The sequence below is a fragment of the Pseudopodoces humilis genome, chromosome 5 (assembly GCF_049639895.1).
Source record: "Pseudopodoces humilis isolate 2021_Gansu_Grassland_sample_001 chromosome 5, ASM4963989v1, whole genome shotgun sequence".
Classification (NCBI taxonomy): domain Eukaryota; kingdom Metazoa; phylum Chordata; class Aves; order Passeriformes; family Paridae; genus Pseudopodoces; species Pseudopodoces humilis.
In genome coordinates this window covers 16,275,973-16,291,426 of record NC_142204.1, presented here as the reverse complement: position 1 = coordinate 16,291,426, position 15,454 = coordinate 16,275,973, and the positions used below count along the sequence as shown (strand labels likewise).

The 15,454-nt window shown below is 40.0% G+C and overlaps 1 protein-coding gene and 1 long non-coding RNA gene across 8 annotated transcripts in view; one reads left to right on the top strand and one right to left on the bottom strand.

Annotated features, from left to right (window-relative positions):
- The window catches only part of LOC148184283 (uncharacterized), a 68,963-nt gene that overhangs the window by 29,465 nt on the left and 24,044 nt on the right, over positions 1 to 15,454 (bottom strand). The window lies entirely within an intron of this gene.
- Positions 1 to 15,454, top strand: part of CHRM2 (cholinergic receptor muscarinic 2) — an 87,159-nt gene that overhangs the window by 56,740 nt on the left and 14,965 nt on the right. For 2 of the 6 annotated variants that reach the window (XR_001331804.2, XM_014256912.2), the window contains exon 1: positions 9,475 to 9,550. The exons of 1 other annotated variant lie outside the window; for it this stretch is intronic. The gene's annotated coding sequence lies outside the window, so the exon portion shown is untranslated. Of the gene's footprint in view, positions 1 to 5,625; positions 5,701 to 9,474; positions 9,551 to 15,454 lie in introns of those variants that run through there. 3 more of the 6 variants (XR_015772524.1, XM_088055520.1, XM_088055521.1) reach the window with 2 other exon arrangements.

Genomic DNA, 15,454 nt, shown 5'->3' with positions numbered 1-15,454 from the left:
GAGCACACGAGAGCACAGAGAGGGAGCACTTTTTTTGTTCAAAAAACCACCATATTTGGGAGATCTAAAGGTCTGACAAAGTCTGAAAGATGTGCATGGTCAGGGTTGATCTCAGCACACCTTGTGATAGCCAAATAGTGTTGGACCATGAGAATACAGGACTTGCTCAGGGAGTTTCTAATCCTCCCTCTGTGTCCATTATTGCTTCAAATCTTATCAGCTATTTAGGAAGCTCCTAAACAAACAACAGGATGAATAGCTGTAACTCGAAAAAAAAAGGGGGAAAAAAAAGTCTCTGTAAGTTGTAGTGCATTTAGAAATTGTCCTGGGAATCCAGCCACAGGTGAGCAAGAACCAGAACGCCATCTCCCTGTGCATATAGTCTTGCAGACCTGTATTATGAACATTTTACATGTATTTTTTGTGAGGCCACACATTCAGTAATGTTTAAATGATGGTGAGACCACAAACCACTGGGTGCAGTGTGCTCTGCAGCCATATGTGCAGCAGTGAAAACCCAGCCCCTGTACCAGTCACATCTGTGGACTTTCAAATTTCTCTAAAGCTCCTAGCTGAGAGGAATGGGGCAAAATAAGCTTTGAGTTCAATCTCTGTCTGACACAGAGTGCATTTCATGTGATCACTGCATCCTCTCCTTTTTCTCTTCAAGCTAGACACTGTCAGTCTCTGATGTCTCAGCAGGTCAGCTAAATTAACCTTAGTAGAGACAGAAGAGATAAAAGACCTTTCTATCTGAAATGTTCAGAGGGAAGAATCTTAACCCAGGGTAGTCATTATACAGATTGGAACGAGCTGCTTATAGGACTTTGTGGTAAATATCAGAATGAAGCTTATAAATTAATTGTTTACTTATTTAATTACCTACTTCTTGGACAATATGAAGCATTTAAAGTAACTTTTGAGGTAATAAATACCATAATTGAACCAGGATATGAAAAGACATAATGTAAATTGGTTTTGGTTCTTTTTTAGCAGGGAATTTTTTATGACTCAACAGAAAAACAAGAAGCAGGAAATCTATTTCTATAGTGAAGCACAAAAAGCCTCTCCCTGCTGTAGTGACAGGATTAGAAGATGTAAATATTGTAGAGTTGTCAAAGCATCTGCTTTAGGATTTCAGATTAACTGCATGGTTTGAATGGAGTTTCTAAAATGTGTTAACCAGAGGGGTTTATTGAACTTTCTAGAGGTGGATATGATTTACTTTCTTTAAGTGCAAAAAAAACCAAGGCAATCTTTCTTCATGTTGAAAAATTGCAGAGGTCAAAGTCACTTTGCTGCTTATTGAAGTAGATACTGAACTTCCATCATTGCATTCACTGACCTTTTGTCTCAGTTTGACTCAGGGTGAGAAACTGAGCAGAGCTTTCATATAAATTACCACTATAATCTACAACAGCGTGCTTGATTTTTTCTCTTTTCTTTGCTCCCCCCTCACCTCACAAAGCAGCTTTTTCCTTCCCCAGTGAGTGTTCCGCCAGAGGAGTACCAGAAAATTTACACTGCTTGGTTTACACTGCTTGCTTTACTCATAGGTTTACATAGGTAAACTCCATTTTCCTGTACCTCCCCTCAATTGTAGTGTCACTACACACTGCTTAGATCCATATCTCTTATTCTGCACCTCAAATCCCTCTGATATTGCCCTGGCATCACAAATAAATGATGCCTAGCTGTCTGAAATATGCCAAGGAAGGCATTTGAGGGCTGTCCAGTTGCAACCATCTATTCCATAGCAACAATACAAAAAGTCAGGCAAAAAAAATTATGGGGGAACCCTTGTATTTTTATGGTACAGTTTATTCGCCATGAGCAGGCCACAGCTGGATCTCTCCAGCCCCAAGAGAACATGAGTGTAGGCAGGTTTGACTTGTAACCCAGCACAAGATGAATGGGCAGCATTAGGGGAATGACAGAGCAGCAGAACACAATAAAAAGCAGCTCATGAGGAAGGCTGGCTGGTCAGCTTTATTACCATGCTGTTTACTCCACTCTTTGCAAGGTATTTATAACATACCTCTTTGACTGTTGTTTTCTCCACGTCAGGTTGCACAGTAATTTGTGGAGGAGAGATGAGACAAAGATGAGATATTGAAAGACTCCCTAAGAATAAACTGGATAACAGAGAATAAATGGCTCAGCTGAGATACTTGGGTTAGGACCCTAAGAGGGAGCAGAGTGGAAGATTTTGGGTGCCTGATTCAGAGGTCTGAAAAGCCAAATGTCTGTGACAAACCTCCCAGTCCTCATTCACTGAAGAGCTAAAGGTGAGTTTGCTATTTTAGGCACCACTGTTAAACATCAGCTGCTGTAGGTATGAAAACTCTCTCCTTCACTCTCCATTTGTTCTGTAGTAATTAATCAGTAAATCTGTAAGCAGAAGCCAGGTATTGAACTGCATGCTGACACATGACATGGCTCTTGATAGCTGCATGGCTTCTATTCCTACCCAGTGGTGTTAATAGTAACTGAAATATTCTTTGCAGAAAACTAGTCAGGTTTCTATTGAATATGATAAGATATGCCAGGAAATCAAACAATAATAATTAAAAATTTTACTCCTCTGGACACCCATACTTTGACTTCCTTCACGGGATTCAAAATAGTTATCATAATGCACAATTTCTTGCAAAGCATGTGATAACTGTGACTTTCTTTAAAGCTGTGAGCTTCTCCATTTAAAGTATACTTTAAAGAGGTACTTCAACAATCCATATTGTGAAGGGATGAAATCTTATAAGTGTCATAAAGAAGATTTTTTTCTGAATTCAGACAACCTTTAGAAAGTTTGCAGGAGTGTTTTCAGAAGCAGCAACCAAACGTAGGGGACTTGCTCTGAATCCAAAGAAGGGTGACCCTCTGACAAGACCTTTCTTCAACACCTTCTAAGCATCACAGCCATCCAGGTCTCAGAACTGGCACTTTTATTTCCTGAATGTCTACAACACTGGAGATAAAAGATTAGCAGGAAAAGAAAATACCAGGCAGAATGTTTTTCAGAAGTTTGTTCCACAAGGAAAGACACTTTTCTCCAAGTAGAAAAAAATTAGCATGGAAAAAAAAAAAAAGCCACTTTGAAAGCAGCCCTGCAGAGTCGTCAAAACTTAAATAACTTATCTTTGTTAATCTCCTGGGAGCACAGCAAATGACAGAACAGAGAGACATAGGCAGTCCACAGCTTAGTGGATACAAATGATGGAAAACACTGTGCTATGCATCAAACAATCTTTAGGGAAGAAAATGTGTTTGGAATATTTTCAGCACTTTCATTTCAAATGGCATCAGAGAACCAGTTAGGGAAAGGAATGAATTAATGAGTCAGAATGTATAGGTATTCCAGGGAGTTTTTCTGATACTGGATTCACTGACAGAACTTTTAAAGCAAAAGAGAGGTGGTTATGATGACACAATCTATCTGCTATCCACGAGGCAATAATATATAAAATTGGCATTATGTTTTTCCAGAGTAGTTTAATATGAAAAGAACTTGATGAGAGTTGGAGGTGATGGGCTACTTGTTTTGTTCTTGCTATTTTTGGTGAAACTACTGAAAACCTTTCAGACCCTTTCCAGGTTTTATCATTACAGCTGGAGCTGTAAAATACTAATAACTTCCTTATTTATGGTTTCGCTGAATATAGGAATGGAGTAAGAATTCACTTACCTTCAGCACAAAAAGATGAAAGAGAGGGGGAATTATAAGCATGAGTCACTTATTATTTAGTAGTCTCATTTGGGCCAGCTCTACCAGGCTTCCACCAACTTCATGCTATCATTTCAAGGCTTTGATCCAGGTTTTAGCTCAGCTCCACTGCATTTAAATGAATCCTCTTATCTTCCCTTTTTCCTTTCTTAGACCCTGATTTCTCCCTTCTCTTTGAGCATTGTTGTAGTTCTCCCTTAGCAAAAGCTCTGTGTGTTTACATGGAAATGCCTGCTGTCAGTGATGTGCCCCAAAATCCACCACTGCCCACAGAGCCTGTGCTAAAATCCCTCAGTGCATGCCTGTTTCATTGCCTGTAAACAGACAAGAGAATGAAAAGGTGAACAAACCTTGTTCCACGCCTCGAGCTGTGGCAAGCCATGAAGCCACAGACCAGCTCAGGTGTCTTGGCCTTCCTTGTGCTCCCAGCACCGCTCTGAGGTGAGGGAGACATCACCCATGACCTGTAGATCTTTGAGCTCCGAGTTGCAAGATAAACTTGGAGCAGGAAAAAGAGAAAAAAAATGGACAGGCAGGAGACTGAAATGGATAAATAGACTGCCATAAGCATTAGCACTTCTGGGTGCCAGACCTGCCTTTGAGGTCAGGGATAAAGTGCTGTGCCCACATTTTTCAGGGACAGACACTGACTCCAGAAAAGTTCAATCTAATTCATTGATTTTATGCCAAAACCCTTTTCCTTTCAAAAGCTCTGTGTTATCATGTGCAATATCAATCATCACTTCTAGTGTAACAGTTCTGCCACAACACATCCTTCTACTTTTTTTTCTTTTTTTCATACTCAAGTATTTTGCAAAGCATATTTCTTACATTATAATGACAATCAAAAAAACTGAGAACGCTGATCTGGCTGGGTTGTAATTAGAGCCAGACTAATTACAGAGGTAACTCTTCATGGAGCATCAGTGAACTGATTATTCTTTAAATGGACTCAATCTTTATTCCCTCATCCTCTTCAGCAATGGATGAACAGAACCTCCAAGTTAACAGCAGAAATGGTAACCCAAAGAGTCTGGCTACCTCCCTGCAAGCCTTTGTGTTTGAACTGGTTGTGGTTGGCACTTTTGATGCTTCTGTGCTGAGCCTTTACACTAGAAAATGAATCTCAGCTGCACCATCATTGCAGACTCCATTCATGTCAGGGCTATTATGCTCAGAGAGGAAGCAGCTGCTCCTTCAAGACCTGCATGCTTGGGATCAGAGATGGACAGCTGTCACTGCCACTGGTAAAAGCAATTTGGAGGGGAGGGAAAAGACACATAACATGTAATGGAGATGGAAAGGCTTATTGCTGTGTGATCCTGTTCACTGCTATTGCACAGTTTTGCCAGGGCCTGCTAAAACAGACATTTCTCCTGCTTATGCACAAGAGAGCAAAGTAACTCTTGTTTGGCAGACAGTGCAGAGCTTGGGATCTTCTCATGTGATTCATTACAACAGCTGTGTGAACTTGTGGTAGGGCAAGAATAGAAATAAGGGTTAAACATCGAGCTTGTGCTTAAAGGCATGTTGCTTTGGAATGAGCTGAGGTATGCACCTGAGGAGTTGCTCTTGTGGTGAAATTTTGCCAGCATACAGCTTTGCTCACATTAAACCTTTCTCCAGGAAGATGCTGTAATCAGGGCAGAACTGTAAGAGTCAAGCTGTTCTCTATGGGCCCTTCTGTCCATCCTCAGGGTCTCTTTCAGACTGGCTGCAAAGGCTACCTAGTGGTCAACAACAGGTCAGAGCTGTGGAAATCAGGGCAAAGGGGCTCTCTCAGATTCCCTGTTCCTGGGAAGCAGCAGATTGCAAACTGCAGGCAGGTGACTCCTCTTGGACAAACTTTGGGGCAGTTGATTCTGGTGCAGATCAGATGCTGACCTACACTGGATAAGAAGCCAAGGACCTGCATGATGCTGGTTCCTCCTTCTCTCCAATGTGCTTTTCTCACAGACTGCTTTCTGCACAATCAGGTGGGTTGCTTTTGCCATCTCTGACTCCATATTAAACAGAGATATTTATGTTCCTGCTTTCCTGATCCAGAGCACCTGCAGACTTCATGGCATATGCTAGAATCACAGAAATATAGAATAATTCAGCCCCAGGAAGTCTCCACTGCAATTTGATACTCAAAGTAGGGTCAGTGTTTAGCTGAGGTTGCTCAGGATTTTATCTGTTGCAGCTTGATAAACTTCCAAGGATGGAGCCTGTACACAAATGTGTGTCCACTGTTTTGCTGGCCTCGTAATGATATTTTTTCCCTTTAATGTCATCAAAACCTTTTGTCTTCTTTCTTTCATCCTCCCACTACACACCACTATAAAAAGACTGGCTCCATTTTCTCACTAGCTTCCCTGTAGGTATTGGCAGGCTGCTGCCACAGCCATCTCTTTCTCAGGCTAAGCACTCTCTCTGCCCTCAGCCTTCCCCCACAGGTCCCGTGCTTCACTCTGTCTGACAGTGCATCCTTTGTCATTGACCTTGGACATGTGCTCTGCTCTCAAAATACATTCCAAGAGGCATCAGTCACTGGACAAAAGCATTTTTTTAAAAATTAGAAATCTCTGTATTAGAGGTACTTCTGATCTGCTGGACGCAGTGGTCTCTGGACATACCTTCTGTTTCATGGCTGGTGGGAAATAAGGAGATATCCAAAGCAATTGTCTGGTGGATGAGAGCCACTGCCACCACAGTGATAAAACTTAGGAGAATCAGGGCAGAAAACAATGTCAGTAGAAGGAGGAAACACAGTGTTTACCCCAGTGGTGATTTGTGTCCCCAGGCTTGCAAGCAGAGCCCAGCTGCCCTAGGGAATAGTGCATCACTTCAGCCACCACGTGTGGCTTCAGTGACTGGACTGAAAGAACCAATCCTCCACCCAACAGTTCTCTAAGAAATTTCCTGTAGTCTCCATTGATTTTCTTTTGAGAGGGAGACATACATATAGCTTTGCTTTTTGTTTTCCTTTTACATAGAGAGAGCTTTAATTAGTGGCCTTTGAATTAAACTATTAGATGTGACCACCTGTGGTATCTTGAGGTTATTCACATTTGTAAGTGTTTTTAAATGTTGGGTCTAAACCACCCAGAGATTTTACAGCAGGGGGAAAATACTCAGTTGCCTGGATGCTTTCCCATTACCTTACGCCACAGGAGCGGCATACAGGAGCTAAAAACGAGTCTGAGTCTTGTAATAATGTTTCTGCTACAGGAAACATTTCTTTTAGGATGTGGGAGGGCAAATGGGGAGCTCAACTTGTTTTGCTGCAATGTATTTGCTTCTTTGTCTCACTCACTAAAGGGACAAGACCTGAGTAAAAATGGTGATGATTTATGTCTACTTTATTTTCTTCAGACAAACACTTGCCCATAGCAGTCATATAATTTCCTTCCTCTCCTCCTCTTTGTACTATGATGACCTTGTCTTTGTCAGGGCTTCCTCCAACTCATCCCATCCCATGACATCCCAGTAGCTCTTCTCCCTGCAGCTTTGTCCAGAGTTTTAATTTCCAATTTATAAAGGAAACCTGTTATCCACATCCGCTCCGTAGAAAAGGTGAATGAAAAAAGATGGTATTTTATTCCTCAGTTGTTCTGCTGATTATCAGAATCTTCATAGGACAGTTACTATGCTCTTTTTATGATGATTCTGCTAGTCTCTGCCATTTACAAAGTCCTTTTATCAGTTAAGGTTCTGTGTTACTTTATGAACTTATAATAGTCATATGCATGGAGATCCATTTGGACATAAACAGGATGGGTGAGCTGCAGCAGGTTCTTAAAAGTGCTTAAAAGTAGGGGAGCACTGCCCAGTAAATACACCTGGAAAACCAGCCTGCAGAGCAGTGTCTACAGCTCCAGAATATCAGAAGCTCATTAGGTTCCAAACCCGAACCCAACATTGCACTTCACAGATTCTATTTTATTTTTCAATGTATATATGCCAATAACCTGGCAACAGTCACAGCCCCAGGTAGTGCTGCATGACCGTGTGCTAAGGAGAGAAAAGAGAAATATTGTCCTTCACAAAGAGGAAACGCTCGGTTGGGCACTCTTAATATTACAAGCTGGTACTGAAGACAGAGTTTTCTCCTAAATGATGAATAGCAGGGGTGATCCCAGGACAGTTTACAGCAGGGAAGAGCAGAATATGATTCTGGACCTAATAAAACAATGAACTAGGACTAGTCCCCAGACACCAATCCTGCTTTTCTCCCATTTCATAGGAAAGTCATGAGCCTACCAAAAGCAACAGAAATTTTGCCATTGGCATACACAGGGTTTTTGACCTATTGATCTCTTTTCAGAGCAATTTACCATGAGATTTCAGGCTCTGAAATTGGAGTGTGGATGAGTAATGTAGCTTGTACAGTGGAGCCCTGCTCTCAGCACTCTCTGAAGTCAGGCTTCCAGGGCCAATGCTGATGTGTGGAATTTCACAACTCAATCCATCAACATTCTCTAATATCCTCCCAGTGATTGCTGTTTTCATGAGCAGCCTGATATTTAATTAATTCTAAACCTGCACAAAAGTAGCCTGTTTGCAGAGCAGATGAAGTGAATCTAGCACAAGCAAATATTATCTGTGTATTTTTGTCACGAACAGATAGCTCTGCTAGCTACAGAGGGGAGCTCAGATTAATTCTGTGAATCTCAAACCCAAACAATATAGAGGAGAGACATAAACACACTGTACATTTAATGGGTATGCACCTTCTGACAGAAACACTGGTTACTGTTGATTAGCACATATAATTTTGATCATATTGGATTTATTTTTCTTTGTCTAATCTTCACAGTTCTGTCCAAACCCCTTGTGTACACAATGACATGACAAACAGATAAAGAGGAAAAAATGTAATGCAGATCAACCATTTTGAGAAATATATTAGTAAAGAATGAAAAAGATAAGAAATAACAGAACCACAATAGAGGTAAAGTATGTATTCTATTCATACACACAAGGAGAAAGAGAGATTATGCTTTGAAGGCATTATGAGCTTTTGATTTTCTATCTGTTGCAGAACCGACCCATTTTAAGGAAGCACAAAAAATGATTACTTGACTTGTGATTAGCTCTAACAAACTTCTGTGTTTGCAAGAGTCACTCTTGGCCATATAACACCTTCTTGAATTAAAATAGGAGGACAAAAGGAAAAAAAATATTATTTAAGGTGAAGCACTAAACTTCTTGACATTCACCATCATTAATAGTACTACCTTTGTCAGTTTGCTTATAGGTCTCAAAACAACTCCATGAACTTTCTTTTCGGACAGAGAAAAATCTCAATGTCTCTTGTCACTCCTTGCATAGAGCCTTGCAAAACCAAAACTTCTGGCTCACTTATCCAAATTCACCACATAAGCTTTATTTTTATCCTGACCCTAACAAACCAAGGTAGAATGAACCACTTCCTGATCACAGAAGAACAACGCACATCACAAGTTTTAAAAAGAGAAGCTAGGAAATGTATGATTTTTTTCCTCTTTTTACTACATTATTTTTGTTCTCAGCCAGATACCAGAACAAGCTGCATCACCATTTACTTGCTCTCAAGCATTACCCTGTTTCCCAGTATTGAAAGAACAGGAAGTATCACAAGTCATGATCTGCATTGTCATGACAAATTTGCTAAAATTCCTGAAACACAAATTTCTGTTTGTGTTTGAAGTCCATGTCTATTTACATGGGAGTTGAAGTCATATTGACTCTGCTTAGCACAAGACAAATTGCATCAGATTCTCACTGCCTGATGTAGAGCAACAACCTCCCTTCACCTGTGAAGATTACAAGGCAGCAAGAAGAGATTCCTCCAGACAAAGTGTAAGAGTTCAGCTCTCTTAATCTCTCTGCCATACCTGTATTTGAAAATAGCTATGAACTGTGTTCTTATGTTCAATTATAAACAGACTGTGCAGAGGTTTGGGATGAATTTAGTAAATCACAAGATCCAGCAGGAGTAGATAGAAAAGACATTTTAATTCTTTCCAGATATAATTTACATTTGTGAATGCCATCTTTTGGATGCTTGATCCTCTCTGCAAAGGTGATGCAATGCAAATGTGCTATCATTGAAATGCTTTTGGTGGGGTTACAGAGAAAGCACATTAACCCTTAAACTACAAGGTCTGAAATCTACAAACCTTACACAGTCAGGAAGAGAATAAATGCCTATGTCAGTGGCGTGGTGGGTTGGATAGCACTTGTTTAGGATGACCAGAATCATTATGAGTGGGTACAAAACTATGAAAGATCTTTGTAAAGAAAAATTACATTTTTAAATGCTCATTTGCAAACTAGAAAATGTACAGAAGCAGATAATTAAATTTAAAGGGCATTTTCCAACCATAACATTAGAAAGATTAAGAGGTTAAACATTAACCTGACTGTAAATCCATCCACTGTGTCTTTCTACAAATAAGAATGTCTGCATTTTAATTATTTGATGTTGTTCAGTGCCTTGAACCTTCAATGGTATTGCATTGCATATCACAGCAGATCAAGAACAAGTCACCAAACAGATCCAAACTAATTAATTTTTTTAAAAAAATCTAATCCTACTTTAATATAGTTTTATACATACTAAGAAAAAACCAAATAACAAACCCAAAGCAAAAAATCACTTTAGAAATTTCATTAGAGACATTCAGGACTTTATATATGTGGAGAACATTGATTTCATAGATAATATGTTTAAAGCCTTAAAAAGTATTGAATTTAGAACAGAACCTCATTCCCACTAAGAAACGAGAAAATGTCATGTAAGTGATTTGCCTACGGCCTGAAAGGGCAGCACCAGCCCTCAGAGATTTTTCTGTTTACTCTGTAACTGGGTCTGCAGCAGGGAGCAGTAGTGCTTTAGCATGTGCTACTGCTGAAAAGCCTAAAATGAAAAACTGAGGGTCGCTATCTTAGCCATCAGTCCAGCTTCACCCAAGGGGCTTGCTTAGAGAATGGAAAGTCATTTGCCTGCTCTTTGACAAGCCCACTCTAAGATGAAAGCATCTGGATTGGGATCACACAGCTGTTTTCTTCCTCACTGCCAGGTTTTTTTCTTGGTTTTTTTGTAAAAATAAGAAGGGAAAAATAACCCACTGAGAAGCAGTTATACCAAAACATCTTAAGCCTGTTATATCATGAACAGGAAAAAAATGACAAGCAGACAATCTTTTTCTCTTTTTTTTTTTCTCTTTCCCTTTTTTTCCCTGCAAACATTTCTTTTCAGCTGTCCCTTTGAAGTCAGGCTTATAGCATGAGTGACTGAGAGCAAGGAGCTGTGAAATGTGCCTTTGAGCCACAGATTTCTCAAAGAGTACCACAAGGCGTGCACGACCGGGGAACACGACATCTGCAAATCAGCGTGGTGTTTCTGAGGCTTTGTTCAGCCTCAGACTCCGAGAGCTGCAGAGAGCCACAAATTTCAGCAGGGAAAAATCACCTCCCATCTTCATTCCACCTTCCCACCTGGGTTATCTCACCTCCACTCTGGGCAGTGACTGTGCTGGTGTGACCAGTTTATGGGGAAATAATTGAGCATACTCGTACATTCTGTCTATAATATAACTTTATTAGTTATACATAAATCAGGTGATGTTACAATCTTCCATTCCCCTTAGGCTTGCTGCTGATCTGTTACTACTGGACACTTTCTCATTGTTCAAATGCTGTTGTGAGGTCACCCCTTCACTCTACCCTCATCACAGATTGCTCTTGATGTTTCCTAAAAACAACCCCTGCTCGGAGGGGTCTGGTTTCCTTCATGGTCTAACACACAGACTGACAGAATACTCCAGTATTCACGATTAGTTATGTCTCCTGATTCTGCAGTCACAAGTCTTCTGCATCTCTCATCCAAAACAGTTTCCATCACTTCTCCTACACAAAGGATATTGTAAAAAGATACTCTGCCCCACTCATAATTCTTAAAGAGGGAGCAAAATCGTCTCATAATTTTGGAACAGTCAGTAATGAAGTGCCAATTTCTTTCAAACTTCAGAGCAAAGCTGTTGAAGGTTAGCACTATTTCTGCAGGTTGTCTGCTAGAATCAGTGATCAACCTCACCCAATATTTGTTTTCAGTGGGATGGCAGAACCATAGTGTGCCATCACTGCATCCTGCTACAGCCCTTAGGAGTTTTATTTGAGACTGCAGGAATCTCTTTGGTCTTTCTGCAGTTTAAAGTGATCAGAGAAATGGGAGCTGAGCAGTTCCAGCAAAACCAACACCTGTTAGACCAGAGGATGAGAAAAGCAACACAGTGGTTGCCTAAGGAGAAATGATAGCCAGAAGATGGATGTGACCAGCAGAGGGCTGATGAACAAGATAAGGACCAGAGAGGCTGAAGGAGAGCAGGTGTTGCGTCAGGCAGCGAGGGAAAATGAAAGGGGAAATGGATGAATTAGTGATATAGGTCTGTCCCAAGCTGCAGATCAGGTCCTAACGCAAAGCTGCTGCAAATATCTGAGGAGAAAGTGTCACTGTTGAGGAGAGGAGATGCTGAGGCAACACTTAGTAATACAACCAGGAGCAGGGGGAAAAAACCACCAAAACAACTGGAATTCCCCAGATGTCACCTCACGCAGAGCTGTGGCTGTTCCACAGTGCTGAGCTGTGCCTCTGCACGTCCAGCTGGCACAGAAGGGATGTGATGCACTGGATTCCCAACCCCAGGGGTTCCCCAAGTTCAGTCACAGTTCCCCTTTCCTGTTCACTTTATGTAATTTCTTCCCATTGTGTTTTTGAAAATTTTACTCGTCCCCAGAGATGACAGGCAGAAATACAGAACCCTTTGATAGCTGCCAGCTTTACCTGGAGGTAAAAATCTGAATCCCACTTGTTCATCAGAATCCCATACCTTTTAGAGGCAGACCCTTTGTGGAAATGATTCTTAATGATACCATACTCAAGATCATGGCTTTTCTGTAGAAATGAACAAGAAAATAATGATAGGAAAAGGAGGAAATAAGTTCCTCTTCCCAACCTAGATAATACCAACAAAACAACAAAGGCAATATACTGGGAAAAAAATAATCTCTATACAAATGTTAAATACACTGGAATTTCTGATTATGAAAGAAAATTATAACTTTTTGATAAAATAATTTCTGTCTTCTTCTTTGAAGAGGTCATGGAAGCCAAGTCTCAGTGAATGGTAGTGGATTTAAGAACTTAAATGTTTGAATGACAGTTGAGGTGAGATTTCAGAACTTCAAGTCACTTCAGTATTTCCACTACACTGTTCAAAGTGCAAGGCTTGAAGAAATGTTACCCTCTCTCTCTGTGGGCTGTCATAGGATAACACAGACAGGTGCTAAAACTAGGGTCAGTGAGGAATTTTGACTGAAAACAGGTGATAATTTGAAGAGCCCATGTGAATGCCCTTGCAGAACTCTTTCTCTTGCAGTCACCATTTCTTGCTTTCTTCTAATCAACTTATTTTCTTTTTTATTCATGCCTCAGTCTTGTTCCTATTGTTCTCTCTCACATTCACTCCATTTATTATTTTCTCTTGCCCCACACATCCTTGTATACCTTTCTCTAGGTATGTTCTTGTGCTCTTCAAATAAGTTTGTGCTGTGTGGAGTCACGTTGCAATGCAGCAATCACTGCTGAGTGGTTCTGCTGCTGTTGCATGGCACAGTGGGAGGGATTTAATCTCCAACATGACACTTCAGGGACACAGCAGATTGATGGAGGAGATTGTTCCCTAGGTACACTGCTAGGTACTATTCCTATCTAGATTTAATTTTACTTCCCCTAAAGTTTACTTTGCCACAAAGTCCCAATTTGAAGAGTTCTTATGTAAAGATGGATTTAAGTTCAGAGAACTGGACCACTGCAGAAGAATAGGGTAAAGTGATACCTCAGAAAATGAAATATATTAGTCAGTAGTTTTTTTGTCCTCAGACATGTTTGCTGTGGAAAGGTGGCCTGAGAAACAGGAAGCCTGCAGGCAGTAACAGATAAGTCTGACAAAGAAATGCAGAGAATAATGCACAACATAACTGTGGAATTTCAGGGCATTAATGAAAAGAGTTTGAGATCCTCAACACCACAACTGGGGGAGGACCTGACTTCATCAGTGGGTCAAGTCATTATACCAAGAGTTGTGCTGAAGCTGACACGGTGCTTCTGCCACAATGTGAAAGAGGTTCCCATGTGGTAAAATACAATGGCACGGTTTCTGAATTTCAAAATCAACCTCTTTCTCTCTTTTAATTAAAAACTCATATTTGACATAGAATAGAACATGCAAGGGACATCAAATATATTCATCACCATCACTCTGTGGAAATTTTGTATCACACAGACTTGCTTCATTGATAAAGTAACACAGTGAATTTGTTTTGGTGAGATTTTTGCACACAGTAATGCTCTTCTCCATTCTGTGCTAGTTAATGCCCCTCAGGCTTTTATTTTTTTTTATTTTTTTTATTCAAATAATCCATTTTATCCCTTCTTAAACCCTACATTTCAAATGTTTCCATTATTTTATTTTTGTCAATATTCAAGCATGGTCAAAATTTGATGCAAACAGACTTTACAATGTCTCTTTAAAAACCAAAAGGTGCAGAGAGCTTGGGAGTATTTGCTTATGAATTTTAGTCTACCTGGCCCAGTGAGGATGAATATAATTTTTACAGAAGGTATATGGACAGAGACAAGTCCCTCAGTTTCCTGTTACTAAGTTAAGCTTGCTAAACATTACATTATTTTTTAACAGAGCCTTCTCTTAAAGGCATGTTGAATGAATGCAAAGCTAAGGTATTTTACCTTGCTAAGAGTAGCTGCAGCATGTTATGACCAATATCTGGACCTATGCATCAGAGACAGATTTAGACACAGTTTTTTTAAACCTGTAATGGAGTCAAAATGCAATTAGTCTGTAGCTATAGTCTATGTAATTAAAGTTGGGAGCAGTCATATAGTGAAACATAGCACAGTCAGAGTCTTAGGGAACCTATCCTAATGCAGGAGCTATGAAAAACTGCTAAATAAATCTCTCCTTTCTTTGGCAAGGACTATGTAATCTTTGAGGCTCTCTGTTCACAAAAGGGGTGATGTTTGTGCAGACTCACAGAAAACAATCATATCAACATATTGTTGTGATCAACATATTTATAATTAGCTGTAGAAAACACCTCATCTGAGATTCTTATATGTTTATATAAGTATTTTGTTAGGCATTTCTTCTCTTTCCATCTTTCACAAATTTTTCTCAGACTGCAGAATGAGCTTGGAAATATAGATTCTGCTTTGGAAATTTAGATATCACTGCTTTCTGGTAAGGTAAGAACCTAATTAACTTCCTTCAGTATTTCACTATCACTGCTTCAAATGCAGTCTACAGTAATACAGGCATAAACAAGATTTAGTTTCCCTCTCAGAAACAAGTTTGAACTTCAATATACGCTTAAATACTTGCAAAGAATTTGAGCCATTCCCTGTTATATCTGAGTCAGCATTCTTCTCTGTGCCTCTGATTTACATCTCAGGTAAGCTGTTAAGTAAAATGGAAGATGTGTAGAAATCCCCAGAATTTATGGACACAGAAGAACAGACTACATTTTCAAGCTCTTGAGAATTTCATGTAAGACTGACCACGATGGTGTTTAAAAGAATTCTAAAAGCATTTGCTGCATAAAGAAATAAGGCACTTTCCAAAGCAGATTTGAGGATTATCTGATAGATCTTAGTGAGAGAATAAGAAAATCCCATGCAAAAGC